The 21,282-nt window shown below is 44.8% G+C and overlaps 1 protein-coding gene across 3 annotated transcripts in view; it reads right to left on the bottom strand.

Annotated features, from left to right (window-relative positions):
- Positions 1 to 21,282, bottom strand: part of RAD9B (RAD9 checkpoint clamp component B) — a 255,439-nt gene that overhangs the window by 9,844 nt on the left and 224,313 nt on the right. The window lies entirely within an intron of this gene.

Here is a 21,282-nt window from a genome sequence, read left to right as displayed (position 1 = left end):
GTCTTGTTTGTAGCAAAAAGTACAAGTGAAAAATAAAATAATAAAATGTAAGTGAACCCAACTCCGCAGAGTGGCGGGTGGGTTTCGTGAGGACTAACAGCCTGCTCTCCTGGGAGAACACCTGTTACAGGTAAGCAACTCTGCTTTCTCCCAGGACAAGCAGGATGGTAATCCTCACATGTGGGTGAATAGCGAGCTACAGGATGCCTCAATAGAATGAACCAAAAACACCCAACAACTTGCAACAGGCACAACAACTGGGGTGGTTTTGGGACTGAGGGCAGCCTGAGTTTCTCAGTGGGTCGTAGGTAGGAAATTGGGTTATTTAAACTGGAAATAAATTATGGAGGACAGACTGGCCAAAGATGGAATCTTGCCGGCGAGCCTTGTCAAGACAATAATGAGCTGCAAATGTATGGAGAGAGCTCTACGTGGCACCTTTGCAGATGTCAGCCAGAGGTACAGAATGGAGGTGCGCTACTGACGTTGCCATGGCTCTTACTGAATGCGCTTTTACGCGTCCCTGTAGGAGAAGGCCTGCTTGTCGTTAACAGAAGGAAATACAGTCCACCAGCCAGGTGGACAGAGTCTGCTTGCCCACTGGAACTCCCAATTTGGTTTTATCAAAGGAGACAAACAGTTGGGTGGACTTCCTATGGGCTGCAGTGCAGTTCAGATAAAAGGCAAGCACATGTTTACAGTCCAAGGAATGCAGAGCCCGCTCACCTGATTGTGAGTGAGGCCTGGAAAAAAAAGTAGGAAGTTTTATAGACTGATTTAAGTGGAAATCAAAGACTACCTTTGGCAAGAATTTAGAGTGAGTGCGGAGTACCACACGATCATGAAGAAATTTGGTATATGGTGGGTATGTTACCAGTGCCTGTAGCTCACTGACTCTGTAAGCTGATGTTATAGCAACTAGAAAGATGACTTTCCAAGTGAGATGTTGAAGCTCGCAGGAGTGCAGGGGCTCAAACGGAGATCGCGTGAGCTGTGCTAGCACAACATTGAGGTCCCATGCCGGGACCGGAGGACACAGTGGAGGCTTTAGCTGGAGCAAGCCTCTCATAAAGCGCCCTACCAGGGGTTGCGCCGAGATCGGGGCATCTCCTACACCTTTGTGGTAAGCGGCTATGGCGCTGACATGGACTCTAATGGAAGAAGTCTGCAGACCAGACTCGGAAACGTACCATAGATAGTCCAGGAACCTTGTTATGGGGCAGGAAAAGGGATCTATTTCTTTTGTGGTGCACCATGAGGAGAATCTTTTCCATTTGGAACGGTAAGATCTTCTAGTAGAAGGCTTTCATGAAGCTATGAGGACCTGGGACACACTGTCAGAGAGATTAAGTTATTGTAGTAGTAACCTTTCAACATCCATGCTGTCAGAGACAGGGAGTGAAGGTTCGGATGACACAACAGTCCGTTGTTCTGCGTTATCAGAGTTGGATCTGTGCCCAGGCGAATTGGTTACTGTACTGAGAGGTCGCGTAGGATGGGAAACCAAGCCTGATGCAGCTAGTGAGAAGCTATGAGGGTCATTGTGCCCCTGTCCTGCCGTTACTTCATGAATCTTGCTGATGAGTGGAAGTGGAGGTAGGCTTATAGAAGACCCCTTGCCCACGAGTGGGCGAAGGCATCTCGTGGCAGTGTGTCGTGGCTGCGGTGTAGAGAGCAGAAGTTGTTGACTTTGCAGTTGTGAATTGACGCAAAGAGGTCTATGTGTGGGCGGCCCCATTGGTGAAAAATTTTGTTCACTACAGTGGGATCTAGGGATCATTCGTGGGGATGAAATATCTGGCTGAGGTTGTCCGCCATCACATTGTCTACGCCTGCCAGGTAGGTCGCTCTCAGTAGCATGGAGTGGGAGAGAGCCCAGGCCCAGATCTGCGCCGCCTCCTGGCATAGCAGGTAAGAGCCTGTGCTCCCTTGTTTGTTGAGGTACCACATTGCTACCTGGTTGTCCGTTTGAATTAGGATTACCTTGTTGGAGAGGCAATCCCGAAAAGCGAAGAGGTCATACTAGATTGCCTGGAGCTCCAGAAAATTTATCTGGTGCCTTGCTTCTGCTATGGTCCAGGATCCCTGGGTTTGGAGGTTGTTGACATGGGCCCCCCAACCTAGGTTGGATGCATCTGTTGTCAGAGTAATTTGAGGTTGTGGAGGTTGGAAGTGTAGTCCTATCTGAAGATTGGACTCCTGTATCCACCAAGCTAGTGAGAGATGAAACTGGTTCTCAAGATCAAAATCGTAGAGTATATAGAAAGACATGGTTTAATGGAACACAGTCAACATGGATTTACCCAAGGGAAGTCTTGCCTAACAAATCTGCTTCATTTTTTTTAATGGAGTTAATAAACATGTGGATAAAGGTGAACCGTTAGATGTAGTATATTTGGATTTTCAGAAGGCATTTGTCAAAGTCCCTCATGAGAGGCTTCTAAGAAAACTAAAAAGTCATGGGATAGGAGGCATTGTCCTTTCATGGATTACAAACTGGTTAAAAGACAGGAAACAGAGAGTAGGATTAAATGGTCAATTTTCTCAGTGGAAAAGGGTAAACAGTGGAGTGCCTCAGGGATCTGTACTTGGACCGGTGCTTTTCAATATATATATACATGATCTGGAAAGGAATATGAAGAGTGAGGTTATCAAATTTGTGGATGATACAAAATTATTCAGAGAGTAGTTAAATCACAAGCAGATTGTAATGCATTACAGGAGGACCTTGCAAGACTGGAAAATTGGGCATCCAAATGGCAGATGAAATTTAATGTGCACCAAGTGCAAGGTGTTGCATATAGGGAAAAATAACCCTTGCTCTAATTACACGATGTTACGTTCCATATTAGGAGCTACCACCCAGGAAAAAGATCTAGTGAATAATACTTTAAAATCATCTGCTCAGTGTGCTGCAGCAGTCAAAAAAGCAAACAGAATGTTAGGAATTATTAGGAAGGGAATGGTTAATAAAACGGAAAATGTCATAATGCCTCTATATCGCTCCATAGTGAGACCGCACCTTGAATACTGTGTACAATTCTGATCACCACATCTCAAAAAAGATATAGTTGTGATGGAGAATGTACAGAGAAGGGCAACCAAAATGATAAAGGAGATGGAACAGCTCCCCTATGAGGAAAGGCTGAAGAGGTTAGGGCTGTTCAGCTTGGAGAAGATTCGGCTGAGTGGAGATATGATAGAGGTCTTTAAGATCATGTGAGGTCTTGAACGAGTAGATGTGAATCGGTTATTTACACTTTCGAATAATAGAAGGACTAGGGGGGCATTCCATGAAGTTAGCAAGTAGCACATTTATGACTAATCGGAGAAAATTCTTTTTCACTCAATGCACAATAAAGCTCAAGAATTTGTTGTCAGAGGATGTGGTTAGTGTAGCAGGGTTCAAAAAAGGTTTGGATAAGTTCTTGGAGGAGACGTCCATTAACGGCTATTAATCAAGTTTACTTAGGGAATAGCCACTGCTATTAATTGCATTAGTAGCATGGGATCTTCTTAGTGTTTGGGTAATTGCCAGGTTTTGTGGCCTGGTTTGGCCTCTGTTGGAAACAGGATGCTGGGCTTGATGGACCCTCGGTCTGACCCAGCATGGCAATTTCTTATGTTCTTATGGTTGGTGATGTGGACAATGTAGGACATGTGTTGATTTGACTGTGACCACTGGGACTTTAAAGTCCAATGTATTACTTTCATGGCTAGTCGAGCCATTGGGGTTACATGAACCGTGGACGCCATGTGATGACGAGCTATAGTGGTTTGGCGAATCTGCAGTGCTTTGGCCATGGTTGATAACGCGTGTGCCCGGTCCTTTGGGAGAAACACTTTGGCTTGGGCAGTGTTTAGATCTGCTCCGATAAACGGGAGGGTGCGTGATGGAGTCAGATGTGACTTGGTATAGTTTATTAGAAACCCCAAGGATTGTAGTAGGCTGATGGTGAAATGGAGGGAGTGGAGCACTTCCTCTTGGGATGGACCTCTGAGGAGCCAATCATCTAGATATGGATAGACGTGGATGTTGTTTTGTCGTAAGTGAGCTGCGACTACTGCCAGGCATTTCGTGAATACATGGGGTGCTGATGCTAGGCCGAATGGCAGCACTCGGTATTGGAAATGATTGTGGCCTACTACAAACCTGAGGTATTTTCGTTGAGGAGGGTATATGACAATGTGGGCATAAGCCTCCTGAAGATCTAGAGAGCAAAGCCAATCTCCCTGCTGCAGTAGAGGGAGCAAAGTACCCAAGGTTACCATTCTGAACTTTTCTCTGCGAAGATGTTTGTTTACGGCGCGTAGGTCCAAAATAGTACGAATGTCGCCTGATTTTTTTGGAATTAGAAAGTACCGAGAGTAGAACCCTTGACCTCACTGCAGCCGAGGTACCGGTTCGACGGCATTGGACTGCAGGAGGGTCGAGAGCTCTGTCTTGAGAAGTGAAGTGTGTTTGGTTAGATCCCACGCTGGACATGGTGAAAGATTCGGTGGTAGCGAGAAGAAGTTCAGATGGTAACCGTGGGTGACCACAGACAGGACCCATTGGTCTGTTGTAATTTTGTGCCATATGTTGGCAAAGAGGCACAAACGGCCTCCTACTGGAATCAGTGTGGTAGGTGGGGATTGATTTCTGCCCTCTAGCAAGGAGTCAAAACCCTGATGCTGGACCAGTCTGTGGGGCTGGTTGGGCTTTTGGGGCCCTGGGTTGTCTAGACTGGCCTCTTTGGGAAGGTCTAGGTTGTCGAGTATGGGATGGAGGTGTGTAATACCTATGTAGCTTGTAGGATAACCTCCTATGATCCTGTCAAAAAGACCTCTTGGTGGTAGATGGGAAGTCTGAGAGGACAGTGGACAGCTGACGTAAGGTGTCATGATGATTTTTTTAGTTGCGCCACTGTTTCCTGAATTTTGTTGCCAAATAAGTTGTCCCCTGTACATGGAAGATCTGCTAACCTTTCTTGGACTTCCTGGCGCAGGTCAGAAGACTTGAGCCATGCCCAGCATCTGGCACTTATTCCTGCTGCCGATACTCTTGAGGCAGTTTCAAAGATGTCATATGCTGCCCTAACTTCATGCTTTCTAGCATCGCGTCCTTTTCTGAAGGATTGTGTTAAGTCCTTCTTGATATTCATCTGGTAATGATTCAGCGAATTCTTGGACCTTCTTCCAAAGATTCCTTGAGTACTGAATCATGTATAGCTGATAAGCTGCTATACGTGCCATCAGCATAGAACCATGGAAGACTCTCCGTCCGAAGACGTCCAAGGATTTATGTTCTTTACCTGGAGGGGCAGAAGAATGAGGCCAGGATCTCTTGGCTTTCTTCTGGGCAGACTCAATGACCACAGATTGATGGGGAAGTTGGCTTTTTAGAAACCACGGAGCTGTCTGGACCAGATAGGTGGCATCAGTTTTTCTGTTCATTGGTGGAAGTGTGTCTGGATGCTTCCAGGTGCTTTGTAACAAATCAAGGAGCACTTCATGTACTGGAACTGCCATTACTTCCTTGGGTATACTATACAAAGGGTCAATAATTAATCCCTCTTCTATCCAATTGCTAAACTATACAGGCACTGACGACAATGCACTGATTAAGGTATCCAGGCGCTCGAGAAATTGAGCCAGAATGGTAGGCATTGGGTCAGGTGTTGGCATGGGAGCCGGTGCTGGTGGAGATTGGAATCCCTGAAGTGCCTGAAGTACTGCCTCTTGGACCATCCGGTCCAATTCCTCCAGGAAGGCTGACATTGGCAGCACAGCCACCGGGGTTGGAGACTCAGAAGGCGTTGCCGGAGGGTTCACATGTATTAGTGGAGTCTCGGCTCCCAGCACCAGTGCTGGTGGGGAATGCCTCGGTGTCCCAGGTCCAGAGGGGGATGGGGGCCCCTTCTCCCCAGCACTTCTTGGCTGGTGAATCTGTCGATGCCGATGGCTTGCCGGCAGCATCGGAAGAAGGGTCAGGTTGATGGCGGTGACAGTGTTTCTCCTGATGCTCAGTCCAGTCCTTCTCCAGCACCGAGGAGGAAGCTGTTGATGCCTTCGAACGTGAAGAGCACCGGTGTCTCGATGGCGCTGAGACTTCGATGGTGACGGAATCATTGAAGAGGAAGGCTTTCGACTCAGTGTAGCCTTGGCTAGAGTACACGGAGACACTCTCTTAAAAAGGTGTTCCATCTTTTCCAAGCGGGCCCTGCGGCCTTTTGGCATCATCTGGGCACAACTAGTGCACTATTGGCCGTCATGAGCAGGCCCCAAGCACAAGACACATAGGGTGTGGACATGGTCCTCGGGCACTTTTGGTACCCGGTCGCCATTTTTTTGAAAAAGAAAAAGTGGTGTGCAGTCTGTGGCCGTCGGGCACTGAAGAAAGCACCGCCGGGAACCAACCAAAGGACAAGGTAAACTTACTGGAGTCAACAGAGGTCGGCGGTCGATGGGGGACCCTGGGATGGGGAAAAATTTGGAAATTTTTTAAATAAGTTTCCGTGAGGAAAAAGTTGTGAAGAATGCTCACAGAACTCCAGAAATCTGCGAGGCTACTGCCGCACGGAAAAAAGAGACTGACAAAAGGCGGTCTGTGATTTGGGCTCCATCCTTTTGATGTCACCCACATGTGAGCCTACCATCCAGCTTGTCCTGGGAGAATATTTTTTTCATTTTTTCTTTTACCTGAGCTTGTAAAATTGTTCTGATGCCAAACTGAGTTCTAAAATATTAATTCATTTAATTACAAAAATGATTCCTACACTAACTTCTCTGCATCCTGAAATAAGATCTAGGTTCACAATAGCTATTTTAATTATAGGGTCTGTGCATGAATTACTTTTACAATTGCACAGCTCTATCGAGCATGGTTTGTTCCTGTGGCAGTGCTGTGTGTGGTGTGCAGATTTCAGTTTGATTTGTGGATCCATCTTCTGTTCATTGGATTGGCTGTGATTGGGAATGGACAGACACCCTGTGGGAGGGAATCCCAGCCATCACACAACAGTAACACCAATGGCTTGGGTGCAGGAACACCATTTTATGGCCCCATACTATCTATCACTGTGATAGATAAGTTATGGAAGGAAGAGGTTGGGCCCTAAATGAATAAAACTCCGATTCCTATAATCAGCCACAAATAATGGCAGTTCACCTTTGGACTCCCCAGTCATAATTGGCAGTGTAAGAGGTTAAGTGTATTGTGGCTGGGGTGGATATTTAAAAAAAAAAACAAAACACCCTTTAAAAGGTACAGTTTTTCTAGCATTTTGCTTTTCTGCTGTTGATCAGTTTATAGCATTCCCATGAAAGAGATTTATGGTTTAATGTCTAAGCTCCAAAAACCACCCAGTTACCATCTAACAAATTTTTTTGACAGTATGAGCTTATTAATTACTGTAGTTACGCATCAGCAAGCCTGATGGCATGCCCTTACACAACCGGGCTGCCTGGACCACTACATCATTTGCGTTACAGATAAGAGAGATTTTGTTTTAGTCTTTTTTTTTTCTTTTGCAAATAAAATAATAATGCATGTTAAAAGATTATCCTGGCTCAACAACGGCTGATGTTCACATTAAAGCTTCATCAGGAGCAACCCGATCATATAAACAATGCTGAATATGCTTAATCCAAGTTCTCTTCATAAAGCCGAAATAAGAGAAATTACTGTGAAAAAGTTGAGAAAAAGTGATTTTTTTTGAAAGCTCAAAATACGTATCTTGTCGTTGAACCAATACCATTATATCAGGACTGAAAACGTCTCTCCATGCTATCTTGAAGAAGGAACAGTGGAAACAGCCATCTTGTTTAATATTTATATAGGACGCTGAGCTTGAAAATTGACCGATAATGTAAACTGACAGAACCAATGAGGATCAATCTAAAAAATGATGGCATTAGCTTTCCATTGTAGGATCCCTCATCAATGTCCACTCGGAACACAACACCCATTCCTATCTCTAGCATAACAGGAACGATACACATCTTCCCACCACGACAGCAGATAGAAATGCCTCGAATCCCACACATCACCAGACCAGTTCACTCTGGACATAGGAAAATTAGTTCTTACCTGCTCATTTTCGTTCCTGTAGTCCCACGGATCAGTCCAGACTGCTGGGTTTTGCCTCCCTTCCAGCAAATGGAGACAGAGAAAAACTTTGAGGGCACCCACTCTTAACCTGGTGTGCCACCTGCAGTTCCTCAATATAAACATGACCCAAGCATTTGTATAACATTATTGAACAGGCATGTCAAGTAACAGACAAGGAAGAACTAAGTAGCTGTAATTATAAACAAGTGAGCTTTCTGCATAGGATAAGGATAAACCTGTACCCTCCTTCCAATGAAAAAGATAACCAGACAATGAAGAAATACTCGAATGACAGTGCAAGTGGACTCTTAAGGAACTGAAAACCCTCAAAGGGCGGGCATCTGGACTGATCCGTGGTACTACAGGAATGAAAATTAGCAGGTAAGAACCAATTTTCCTTTCCCTGTATGCACCCGGATTGGTCCAGACTGCTGGGATGTACCCAAGCTGCCCTATCTGGGGTAGGATCCTGAGAGTCCAGCTCAGATGACACTGTCGCCGAAACTGGCGACGTCCAAAACCTGGACATCCAAACGGTAATGCTTGGAAAAAGTATGCAAAAACTTCCAGGTTGCTGCCCTGCAAATTTCTTACGGCAACACCAACTGACTTTCCGCCCAGGAAGCTGCCTGTGATCGAGTGGAATGTGCTTTCAAACCCTTCGGCACCGGGCAACCGCAACAAATATATGTGGAAGCAATAGCTTCTTTCAACCAGCAGGCAATAGACACGGATGCTTTTTGGCACCTGTTAGGGCCATTCCATAGAACAAAAAGATGATCTGAGAGACGAAAGGCGTTAGTAACGTCAAGATAATGCAAAAGGGCTCTCCTGATATCTAAGCGCCTCAATTCTCGCGTGTGAGAAGGTTCCGTCTCAGCATTGGAAAAAGCTGGTAATTCCACAGATTGATTCAAATGGAAAGCTGAAACCACTTTTGGAAGAAAGCAGAGTTGCTTACCTGTAACAGGTGTTCTCCCAGGACAGCAGGATGTAGTCCTCACATATGGGTGAGTCACTGTACGAAGCCTTATCACGGAAAACCTTTCTGTCAAAGTTTCTAGAAACTTTGACTGGCACAGTGAGCACACTGAGCATGCCCAGCATGCCATGATCCCTGTGTCCACAGGGGTCTCCCTTCAGTCTCTTTTGTAGCAAAAAAGTGCAAGCAAAAAATAAAATAACAAAATGTAAGCGGACCCAACTCCGCAGGGTGGCAGGTGGGTTTCATGAGGACTACATCCTGCTGTCCTGGGAGAACACCTGTTACAGGTAAGCAACTCTGCTTTCTCCCAGGACAAGCAGGATGGTATTCCTCACATATGGTGATTAGCAAGCTACAGGCTGACTCATATTTCAACAGGCCAATAGCAGACAACTCGTGCAGCAAGAACAATAATTGGGGTGCTATTGGCAATGATGAGGCAGCCTGAAATCACAGCAGGTGGTTGTGGTAGATGTTGGGGATTATACTGGAACAAGGCTTTGCAAGACAGATTAGCCAAAGGCAGAGTCTTGACGGACTTCCTTATCTAAGCGATAGAGGGCTGTGAATGTGTGAAGAGAGCTCCATGTTGCAGCCTAGAAGATATCGGCAATTGGAACTGAACGATAGTGTGGGACAATGTTGCCATGGCCTTTACAAAATGTGCTTGCAGTCACCTCTGGAGAGGAAGGCCTGCTTTCTCATAGCAGAATTGGATACAGTTTGCTAACTAGCTGGAGAGAGTTTGTTTGCCCAGTGGAGCTCGTAGCTTGTCTTTGTCAAAGAAGCAAAGAGTTGGGTGGATTTCATATGAAATCACAGCAGATGGTTGTGGAAGGAGTTGGGGATTATACTGGAACAAGGCTTTGCAAGACAGATTAGCCAAAGGCAGAGTCTTGACGGACTTCCTTATCTAAGCGATAGAGGGCTGGCACTTGCAGTGCGGTCTAGGTAGAAGGCAAGTGCATGCTTACAGTCAAAGGTGTGCAACACCTTCTCGCCCTGGTGAGAGTGAGGCCTTGGGAAAGAGTGGGAAGACTATAGACTGAGTAAGGTGAGAGGCTGTGTCCACCTTAAGAAGAAATTTAGGGTGAGTACGGAGGACCAGTCGGTCATGGAGGAACCTAGTGTCGGGTGAGTATGCAACAAGGGCTTGTAACTCACTGACACTTTTAGCAGAGATGATGGCTATGAGGAAAATAATTTTCCATGTTAGAAATTTAATGTTATAGGAATGCAAAGGCTTGAACGGGGAACGCCTGAGCCTTGTAAGCACTACATTTAGGCCCCATTCCGTAACCGGTGATCGTAGAGGAGGCTTAAGTTGTAGAAAACCCATGATAAGCCGACTCATGAGGGGTTGAGCCGTTAACAGGGCATCCCCTACTCCCTGGTGGTACGCTGAAATGGAACTGAGATGTACCCATGAGAAGGATGTCTGAGGACCAGAATCCGAAAGGTAGCCTAATAGAGATGGAGTGGGGCAGGAAAAAAGGGGCCAATACCTTTTTGTGCACGTCATTTGGTAAATCTTGCCCATTTCAAATGGTAAGATTTACGTGTGGAAGGTTGTCGTGAAGCTACAAGTACCTGAGAATATCAGTGAGTCTGTGTTATGAGATTGGCCTGTGGGCAGGTGAATTGGTTCCTGGAGTGATAGGTTGAGAAGTATGGGAAAGCATACTTGTCGAGGCCAGTATGGGGTTATGAGAATCATTGAAAACCTGTACTGCTGTAGCTTCACAAGAGTTTTGGTTATGAGCGGTATCGGAAGAGACGACTATAAGAGGCCTTTGTTGCAGGGACAAGCAAAGGCGCCCATGGCTAACGCATTTGAATGCCTGTGTAGGGAGCAGAATCTGTCCACTGTGTGGTTCGATTCAGACGCAAGAGGTTGAAGGTTGGTTGACCTCAGTGCTAGAAGATTTTGCTCGCTACACATGGATTCAGAGACCACTTGTGGGGATGGAGTCATCGATTGAGAAGGTCTGTTAGCATGTTCAATATGCCTGTTGGATAAGTAGCCTGGAGATGCATGGAGTGTGCAAGGGCCCAGGCCCAGAACTGTGCGGCTTCCTGGCAGAGCAGATAAGAACCTGTGCTTCCCTGTTTGTTGCTACTATGTTGTCTGTCTGTATCCACAAAAGTTTGTGTGAGAGGCAGTGTTTGAAGGCATAAAGGGCATAACGCATGGCTCGAAGCTCCAGAAAGTTGATCTGAGACTTTTTATGGAGTGGAGTTGACGCATTTTGGGTTTGGAGAGTATTGATACGAGTTCTCCAACCCAAGTTGGATGCGACCAAGGCCAAGATCATCTGAGGATTTGGTACTGGATCGGTGATATGAAGCAGGGACGAAAGCGGTGGAATGGCTTAGAGCCACTGAAATTTTAAAATCCACTGAGTTCTTCTCATGGCTAGTCTGACCATAGGAGTGACGTGGATCATGGAATCACGTGGCCCAGGAATGAAAGTTTGATGGGCTGAAGCTATGTTGCATGCGAGCAGAGATGTGGACAATTTGATAGGATGTCTGCGCGGCTGTTGGGCAGGAAGGCCGTTGCGATTGTAGTGCCCAGATCTGCTCTGGATTGATAGTGAGTCTTAGAGAATTTAGAGCTCCTTGTTTGGATTGACTCCTTAGTAGGCAGTCGTCCAGGAAAGGAAATGCGTGAATGCTGCTGTTCTTTTTAGATGAACGGCAGTCACTGCTAGGTATTTGGTGAAAAACACAAGTTGTCGAAGCTAGTTCGAATGGCAGAACTTGGTATTGAAAATGTTATTGACTCACTATGAAGCGTATAGAAAGTCCAGAGAATAGAGGCAACCCCTTTGTAGTAAGGGAAGCATGGTGCCGAGAGACACCATTCTGAACTTTTCTTTCTGAAGAAATTAAGATTTGTGAGGTCTAGGATGGGCGGAGGTCGCCTATTTTCTTTGAAAGTAGGAAATAGCGAGATTAAAAACCTCTGCCTTGTGTCCGGGGAATGGTATCCCGAGTCCTGGTCCTCAGTGGGGTGGACCATTCTGTTTTCTGGCAAGGTAGATTAATCCAGGAGCCTGCCCGACTGGCGGAGCTGGTGTGATCTGGATACCCGTTGGTCTCACGCGGGAGCGGGAGCAGTAAAAGGTCCTGCTAGCATCCCTCTTCGCTGGTTTTCTAGACGAGGAGGGAGGATTTGCAAGAAACGTAGAGAGCTATTTCAGGGTCTTGCGGCGGTCTTGCAATTGAGCCACTGTCTGCTGGAGCTTGTGCATTAAGAGATTATCTGCGGTGCATGGCAGATCAGCTAGATTATCTTGGACTTTGGGCCGTAAATCAGAGGCTGTAAGCCAGGTTTCCATCTAGTATGGAGTCCTGTTGCTGGCAACGAGAGGACGTTTCGAAGCAATCACATGTTGCTCGAATTTCATGTGAATGGCAGAGAGGTTCCCTTGGTGCTGTGTCAAACATAGCTGGTAAATTGCAATATGTGACATCAATATGGTTCTTGGAAGATATTACGACCTCTTGAAACTTTTGGTCCTTTTTAGTGACCAGGTCGAAAGGGATGGTTTCAGGCACGTCCTTAACTTAGGTCTTGATGGGATCGATGCCGAAGTGGGATAAGAGTGCCCATCGTCCCTCAAGGATCCTGAGATAGGTATAGGGGTCTGTGGAGGCTCAGAAGGATGAGTCAGCGTCAATGACTTAGGCTGTCGTTGGTAGGTGCCACAACGAGGCAGTGCCACAACGGTGCAAACATCGATGGTTCCGGTGTTAGTAGATTCCGGAAGGCGACGAGGACGTCCAGCTCCTCCCTGGAAGCTGGCATAGGTAGCACAGCTACAGGGGGAGACAGGCTAGGCGTTACTGGCACTTCCACATGAATCTGTGGTGGCTCAGTACCCTGCACTGGTGTCGGTGGGGAACACCTCTGTGCCTCGGGTGCAGAGGAGCATGGAGACTCTTGTACCTGGGCCCGCTTCGCAACTGGCTCAATGGACATTGATGCCAGTGCGGTATCAGTGCCGGCACCAAATGTGGAACCACATCGGTGCCGGTGACAATGTTTCCCTTGGTGCTCAGCCTGGTCATTCTCCAGCACCAAGTAAACTGCCACCGATGTCCAGAATGGCGAAGATAACGGACGGTTACCATGGCAGTGACTATGTTTGCCTCGGTGCTCAGCCCAGTCATTCTCCAGCTCCAAGGAAGTTGTCACCGATGTCCAGAATGATGTCGGCGACAGACGGTTACTGTGGCAGTAACAATGTTTCCCTCGGTGCTCGGCCCGGTCATTATCCAGCACTGAGGAAGATGTCACCGATGTCATGGATAGCATCTGTGACGGACGGTCACCGTGCCAGTGATTCCCATGGTGCTCGGCCCGGTCAATCTCCAGCACAGAGGAAGATGCCCTCGCTGTCTCAGATGGCATTGGTGATGGATGGTCACAGTGCCTCTACTGCTCTTGGCATTGTTTGTCGCCCAAGGATTACGAGCTCTGGTTTAGAACACGAAGTATGGAGATTTTTCTTTAGTCGAGGGCATTGATGGAGGTATCGATGGCAGGATCGAAGGCATTAATGGAAGCACCGATGGCATGGACAGAGCACCGATGGCATTGCCTGAGGCATCGATGGGGAGTCGACGGGGGATCAACGGCGGCCCTGGCAGCAACGGGAATCATGAACCCAGTAGAGGTTCACAGCAAGGACACTCGCAGGTATCGTGGGGCGGACCGAGGTGAAAAGAAGGCCGCAATTCGGTTGGTAACCCAGGGGAACTGTTAGTGAGGTGACAGGAACCGACCAAAAAACAGGACATAGTACTCACTGAGCTTCGATGAAATGTATGCGAATGGAGACCCGTGTAGGGAAATTATTTGTGAAGTAAAACTTCAAGGGTTTCCGTGAGAAACGTAAGAAAAATCTCACAGAGCTCCTAAATGCGAGGCAAACTGCATCACGGAAAAAAAGAGACTGAAAGGAGACCCCTGTGGACACAGGGATCATGGCATGCTGGGCATGCTCAGTGTGCCAGTCAAAGTTTCTAGAAACTTTGATAGAAAAGTTTTCCGTGATAGGGCTCCGTCCAGTGACATCACCCATATGTGAGGACTACCATCCTGCTTGTCCTGGGAGAAAGGAAGGAACCGTCTGGAGGGAGACTCCTGAATCTGAAATCCGAAAAAAAGGTTCCTGGCAAGAAAGAGCTTGCAATTCAGATACCCTCCTAGCGGAGCAAATCGCCACCAAAAACACAGTTTTCAGAGTTAAGTCTTTTAAAGAGGCCTTCTTAAGAGGCTCAAATGGAGCATCACACAAGACGTTGAGGCTCCACAACGGACACACAGGATGGACTGGAGGATTCAAGTGCTTCACTCTGCAAAGAAAATGAACCACATCAGGATGTGTCGCAAGAGACGTCCCCTGAACTTTTCCTCTGAGGTAGCCCAAGGCCGCCATCTGTACCCGGATGTAGTTAAAACGACAAGCCCTTACTGAGGCTTCTTTGCAAAAAGGCCAGAATTTGAGCCACTGAGAACTGACGCGGGAGGACTCCCTGCTCGCCACACCAGGATCTGAAGACCTTCCAAACCCTGATGTAACTTAAGGACATAGATGTCTTGCGAGCTTGAAGCAGGGTGGCAATGACATCCTCCTGGTATCCTTTCTTCCTCAATTGCCTCCTTTCAAAAGCCAGGCCTCTAGACAAAAGTGATCTGTCTGGTCGAAAAATATCGGACCTTGCCGTAAAAAGTTCTGAAGATGACTCAGGCACAGAAGACCGTCCACTGCCAGTTTGACCAGGTCTGCAAACCAAGCTGACCAGGATGAACCTCTATTCTTCGAAGGACCTTGCCTATCAGAAGCCATGGAGGAAACACATATAGCAGAACTGTGCTCGGCCACAGGAGTACCAGGGCATTGACCCGTTCCACTCTGTGTTCTCTCTGGCATTCCTTTGAGTTACCATCAGGTCCAGAGGGGGGAGACCCCATCTGTGTGATATGAGACACATTGCTGCGTCTGAGAGCTCCCACTCTCCGGGGTCCAATCTCTGCCGGCTCAGAAAATACGCTTGCGTGTTTGTCGGCTCCCACTAAGTGCGATGCGGCAAGCATGGACAAATGACACTCCGCCCAGGTCATCAGCTGATCAGTTTCTAAGGCTACCGGGCGACTTTTGGTCCAGCCTTGTCGGTTGATGTAGGCCACTGTTGCATTGTTTGAGAGGACCTGCACCACCCGGTTGGTCAAGAGCGGGAGAAAACTCTGCAACACTAACCTCACTGCTCTCATCTCAAGTCGATTGATGGACCATGATGCCTCCTTCTGTGACCATCGGCCCTGGACCGAGTGAGACTGGCATTCTGCTCCCCAACCAGAAGCGGTAAGAGAACCTGGAACTCCTCCGACATTGGATCCCAATGGGACAACAGTGCTCTCTGTAAGGGTTTCATATGAGCGAAGGACCAAGGGACCAACTCCAGAGTCGACACCATGGAGCCCAGGACCTGCAGATAATCCCTGACTCTGGGTACAGACGCTGCAAGAAGGCAGTGAACTTGCGACTGGAGTTTGGTGGCCCTCTCATATGGGAGGAAGACCTTGCCCACTCGGATGTCGAACCGGGCTCCCAGAAAGTCTAAGACCTGAGGAGGATGCAGGTGACTCTTGGCCTGATTGATGACCCAGCCGAGGGATTGCAGGCGATGCAAGACCATGTCTACTGACTGTTTGCAGAGAGCTTCCGACTTCACCTCAATGAGCCAGTCATCCAGGTACAGGTGAGCTAGAACTCCTTCCCTGCGAAGGGCTGCTGCCACCACCACCTCCTACCTTGACAGCCTTTTCAAACAATTCCTCTTCTTTTTTTTTTTTTTTAAATTAGTGAACCCACGAAAAAAAAGTTTCAGAACCACAGGTTTTGTACCACCTCCATCTGCTGGAGACAGAGAAATACTGAGGAACTGCAGGAGGCACACCAGGCTAAAAGGGGGTACCCTCAAAGGGTGTCCATCTGCTGGAAGGGAGGCAAAATCCAGCAGTCTGGACTGATCTGGGTAGTACAGGGAACTTTGATTATAGTTCATCCCTGAAATTAACATGTAGCATCATTTGGCAAAACTCATATTTTTTATCATGTTGAAAACAGATGTTAATGTCAAGCTAAAATAAAAAAATATAATAATTAAAGTAGATTTATTTATTTATTTATTTAAAAGCTTTTCTATACCGTCATTCGTAGTCACATCAAAACGGTGTACAATATGTTTAAGTCTGTTTGACAACCACATATTCAAATACAAAATAAAATAATCTTAAAACTAAACAATACAATATCACAAAACAATTAAAACTTATTAAACTACTCTAAAAAACTAAAATAGCCATAAAATGAAACTTAAAACATATTAATAATGCCTCTAACAGTTGCCTGCAAAAGCTCGCTCAAAAAGGCATGTTTTTAATCCTTTTTTAAAACTCCTAAAATCTGATTTAAGGCGTAACTCTGTTGGTAACGTGTTCCATATACATGGGCCTGCAACAGAAATAACCCTTTCCCGTACTGAAATCAAATGAGCAGTATTCACTGATGAAACAACAAGCAAACCCTTGTTGGCGGATCTTAAAGATCTATGAGGTGTATGCACACGAATAGAAAAATTTAACCAGTCAGATTTATGGGCATATATTGTCTTGTGAATAATACAACATACTTTACAGAGAATTCTTTGAGTAATAGGCAACCAGTGCAGACTAATTAAAATTGGTGTAATATGATCACGCCTGTTACAATTTGTTAAAACCCGTGCTGCTGCGTTTTGTAACACTTGTAATGGTCGTAAAGTTGATGTGGCAGTCCCAGTAAAAGAGAATTACAATAATCCAATGAGGTTAAGATAAGAGCCTGGAGAACCGAACGAAAATCATTAAAATCTAATAGTGGCTTCAAATGTCTAAGAACTAAAAGTTTATAATACCCATCTCTTATTTTTATTGAAATGTGTAAGTCTCTGACAGCTTCTGCTAAGTCGATTTTAACATTATGCAAAACGGGGTAGACTTTTTTACCATCAGATCTATGTTTTCTTTCAAGAAGGATAATTTCAGTTTTTTCCATATTAATGGCAAGTTTCATGTGTACCAATAGTTGTTTAATAGCAGACAGGTAAATGTTGATTTCTTGAAAGGTTTGTTCGATGGTGTCTACTATGGGTACCAGAATCTGAATATCATCTGCATAGACGTAAAAATTCAGATTGAGGCCTGCTAGTAAATGACAAACTGGCAGGAGATAGATACTGAATAACATGGCAGATAAAGCCGAACCTTGCGGTACTCCAGTATTAAGTTCATATCTATCAGAAACAGACTCACCTATTTTAACATGAAAAGATTGATTTTGAAGAAAGGAAGACATCCATTTGAGTGTGTCTTTTGTTAAGCCAATTTCAACTAACCTAGTTATTAAAATGTCATGATTTACAGTATCAAACGCAGCCGATACATCAAGTATCAACTATCATTTCGTCCATCAAACATTCCTCCTCCATTTGAAATTGCTCTATATGACTCTCCCAAACTATAAATATGCCTTGTCTACTCTCCTCCAGGAGCACTGGATAAAAACTGCTCCCCTCTAATTGAATATATTATGAATAACATCTCCCTCAACAAAACAATTATCATACTTGGTGACTTCAACATACATTTCAACTTACACACCCAATCAAAAGCCTGCCAAACCATCACTGATGCACTATCTGCTCTTAATCTACAACACATAATCCAATCTCCAACTCACAAAGCAGGCCACACAATTGACCTTATCTTTGTCAACACTGAAATATGGAAATCAAACTTCTACTCACACCACAGAAATACCCATGGTCTGACCACCACCTAATCCAAGCCAACCTACATACCAATGTCAACCTCAAAACTCCTCAAAGCACTCAAAGAATAATTTTCGTACCGCCCACCTTTCAACACAGAACTCTTACAAAAAACTCTCCAAACTGAATTAAACGACATTAATCTATCTAACTCCGATAATGCTACCTCATCATGGCTAAATATCACAAAAAAAGTTGCAGACAACTTGAATCCAGTTATCACAAAGTCTAAACAACAACCTAAACACAACAACCAATGGTATAATGAAAATATCAGAACCGCTAAACGTCTACTCAGAAAAAAAGAAAGAGAATGGAGAAAAGACAAAAATTCTACCACACTAAACAACTATCGAAACAACTTAGCTCAATATAAAATATCATTAACAATGCGAAAAAGGAATTCTTCTCCAACAAAATCTCCAAATTTCATCATAATCCCAGAATGCTATTCACAATAGTTCAGAAACTTACCAAAACCACCCAGGATTCTATATGTACCAAACATGGAAGTGATGATTTTGCTGATTTCTTCAAAAACAAAATATCTCATCTAATCCAAGCCAACATAACCAACAACAACCAGAACATCAAAATTAACAACAATAAGATAACCTCATCATGGTCAGACTTTGACACCGCCTCCACTCTCCAAATTCAAAATATAATAAATAAACTGAACCCTGCTAAACATCCATTAGACACCATCCCAATAACCACCCTCAAAACAATTGAACCTACCATATCTAAAACCATCACCAAAATCGTCAATCTATCACTGACCGAAGGCAAATACCCCATATGCCTCAAATCTGCTGTCATCAAACCAATCCTTAAAAAGAGCAACCTTGACCCAGAAATCCTCACCAACTACCGCCCTATATCAAACCTATCATTCCTAGCCAAAATCATTGAAAAAGTCGTTCACACCCAACTTGATGAATATCTGGAGACAAACAACATCCTACCTCCATCACAATATGGATTTAGAAAAAACCTAAACACAGAATCCCTCCTCATCTCCCTAAATGACATCATTATAAGAGGCTTTGATAATGGTGAGAAATACCTACTCATACTCCTTGACCTCTCAGCCGCCTTCGACACAGTAAACCACAATATACTGTTAGAACGACTATCCCAAATTGGCCTAACCGGCACCATATTACAATGGTTCTCATCCTACCTATCTGACCGAACATACCAAGAACTAATCAACAACACATCAAAGATGATTGACCTCAAAACTGGAGTCCCTCAAGGATCAGCTTTATCTGCCACCCTTTTCAACATACACCTTCTCCCCATCTGCCAACTCCTAAAAGAACATGGAATCACACACTTTCTCTACGCTGATGACATTCAGCTTCTAATTCCCATACAAAATTCGATAGAAGACACCTACAAGAAAACCTCAGATCTCCTTATCTCAATCAAGCACCTTCTAAACTCTCTGAAACTCATCATCAATTTTGACAAAACGGAAATAATACTTATGGATAAAAAACCCAATCTAACTCCGCCACCCCTGACCATACTAGACAAACAAATGATATCCATACTCCCTACCACCCATACCAGAAACCTCGGAGTTATTATTGATAAAGAGCTCTCTTTCAAGAACTACATAGCAAGTAAAACTAGAGAAGGATACCACAGACTTCTAACCCTAAGACATATGAAGCCATTTCTCAACCCTTGCGAATTCAGAACTATCCTACAACTACTTATTTTCTCCACCTTCGACTATTGCAATTCCTTGCTAATTGGCATACCTTCATCATCACTCAGACTACTCCAAGTACTCCAGAACTCAGCTGCCAGAATACTAACAGGAAAAAAAAGAAATGATCACATAACACCCATATTGACATCACTTCACTGGCTCCCTATTACTGCAGGCATTGCCTACAAATCAATGACCATCATTCACAAAATTCTAAATGATGACCATCAAGGACTGAATAGTTTAAACATAACCCCCCAGAACCCTCAAAGAAACCTATGTTCAAACAACACAGGATATTTAAGCATCCCCCCCATCAAAGATGCACATCTAACAACTACAAGAGAGAGAGCTTTTTCTATTGCCTCCCTTAAACTCTGGAACACCCTTCCTAAAGCACTAAGAACCCAGCACAACCTGAAAACTTTCAAAAAGGACCTAAAAACTTTTATGTTCCGCAAATTCTTCACTGACTCTCAGACCTCGGATATTCCCAACTCTCAAATGAACTTGCATCTATAAACCTCTTATTACCTGCTCTCCACCCTGAACCCCCTCTCCCTCCCTTCCAACCTAGTAATGCTTTCTGAACTTGAAACATTTTCATATCTACTATTGTTAACATTGGTTTACTGTGCACAACACTGCGAAGAACAATATGTTACTGTTCACTTGGTTTTTAACTGTTGCCTAACTACTAAGTTATACATAATCTGTAAACCGTTATGATGGCTCTACCGAATGACGGTATGTAAAACTCAATAAATAAATAAATAAATAAATAAATAAAGTAAAATGAGAAGATATCTCTGCCCGTTATCAAAACCTTTTAAAACCGTATCCGAAAGATATTAGTAATGTTTCCGTATTAAGATGCTGTCTGAAACCAAATTGATTTGGAAACAGAATATTATTATCTTCTATGTGTTCAATTAGCTGTTTATGGACAATTTTTTCCAGTATTTTAGACATAAAGGACAGATTAGAAATAGGTCTATAATTGGATATAATATCGGCATCCAGATTGGATTTTTTTAAAATGGGTTTTATGATTGCAGATTTAAGATTCTTAGGGATATGACCTTCTTTTAAAGATAAGTTAACAATCTCTGTTATGGTTGGAGCAATAATTGGAGCTAGAGGTTTTTAAACCGAGGGAGGAATTGGATCTAATGGGTGAATTGCAGGGTTTAAATTTTTTATGACATTCTAATATTCTATTATAGTTCATCCCTGAAAGTGACATGGAGCATCATTTGGCAAATCTCATATTTATTGTCAAAATATAAATGGAGATATCCTAATATCAAAACATAATACTTATAATTAAGTGTTATGGTCTGGATGTGGATCCTTGGGCCGACCGGCAAGAAGAGACGGTTGGAAGGCAGACACACTCAGCGAGGGATGGATCTTCACCTGGAAACCCGTGACCCTACCAGAGGAGCTGTTAAGGCCCGGGTCGCTAGGACTTAGGTGGCTTCGCCCTGGAAGCCCGAGGTCCCCCCAGGAGGAGCCCGTAGGGACCCGGACCGCTGGGACTTAGGAGAGTCACTGGCGTGGACGGTACCTGGAGCGGACAGAGGTCAGGAC

The sequence above is a fragment of the Rhinatrema bivittatum genome, chromosome 11 (assembly GCF_901001135.1).
Source record: "Rhinatrema bivittatum chromosome 11, aRhiBiv1.1, whole genome shotgun sequence".
Lineage (NCBI taxonomy): Eukaryota > Metazoa > Chordata > Amphibia > Gymnophiona > Rhinatrematidae > Rhinatrema > Rhinatrema bivittatum.
The sequence above is the reverse complement of the archived record's forward strand: the minus strand, read 5'-3'. Positions and strand labels throughout refer to the sequence as shown.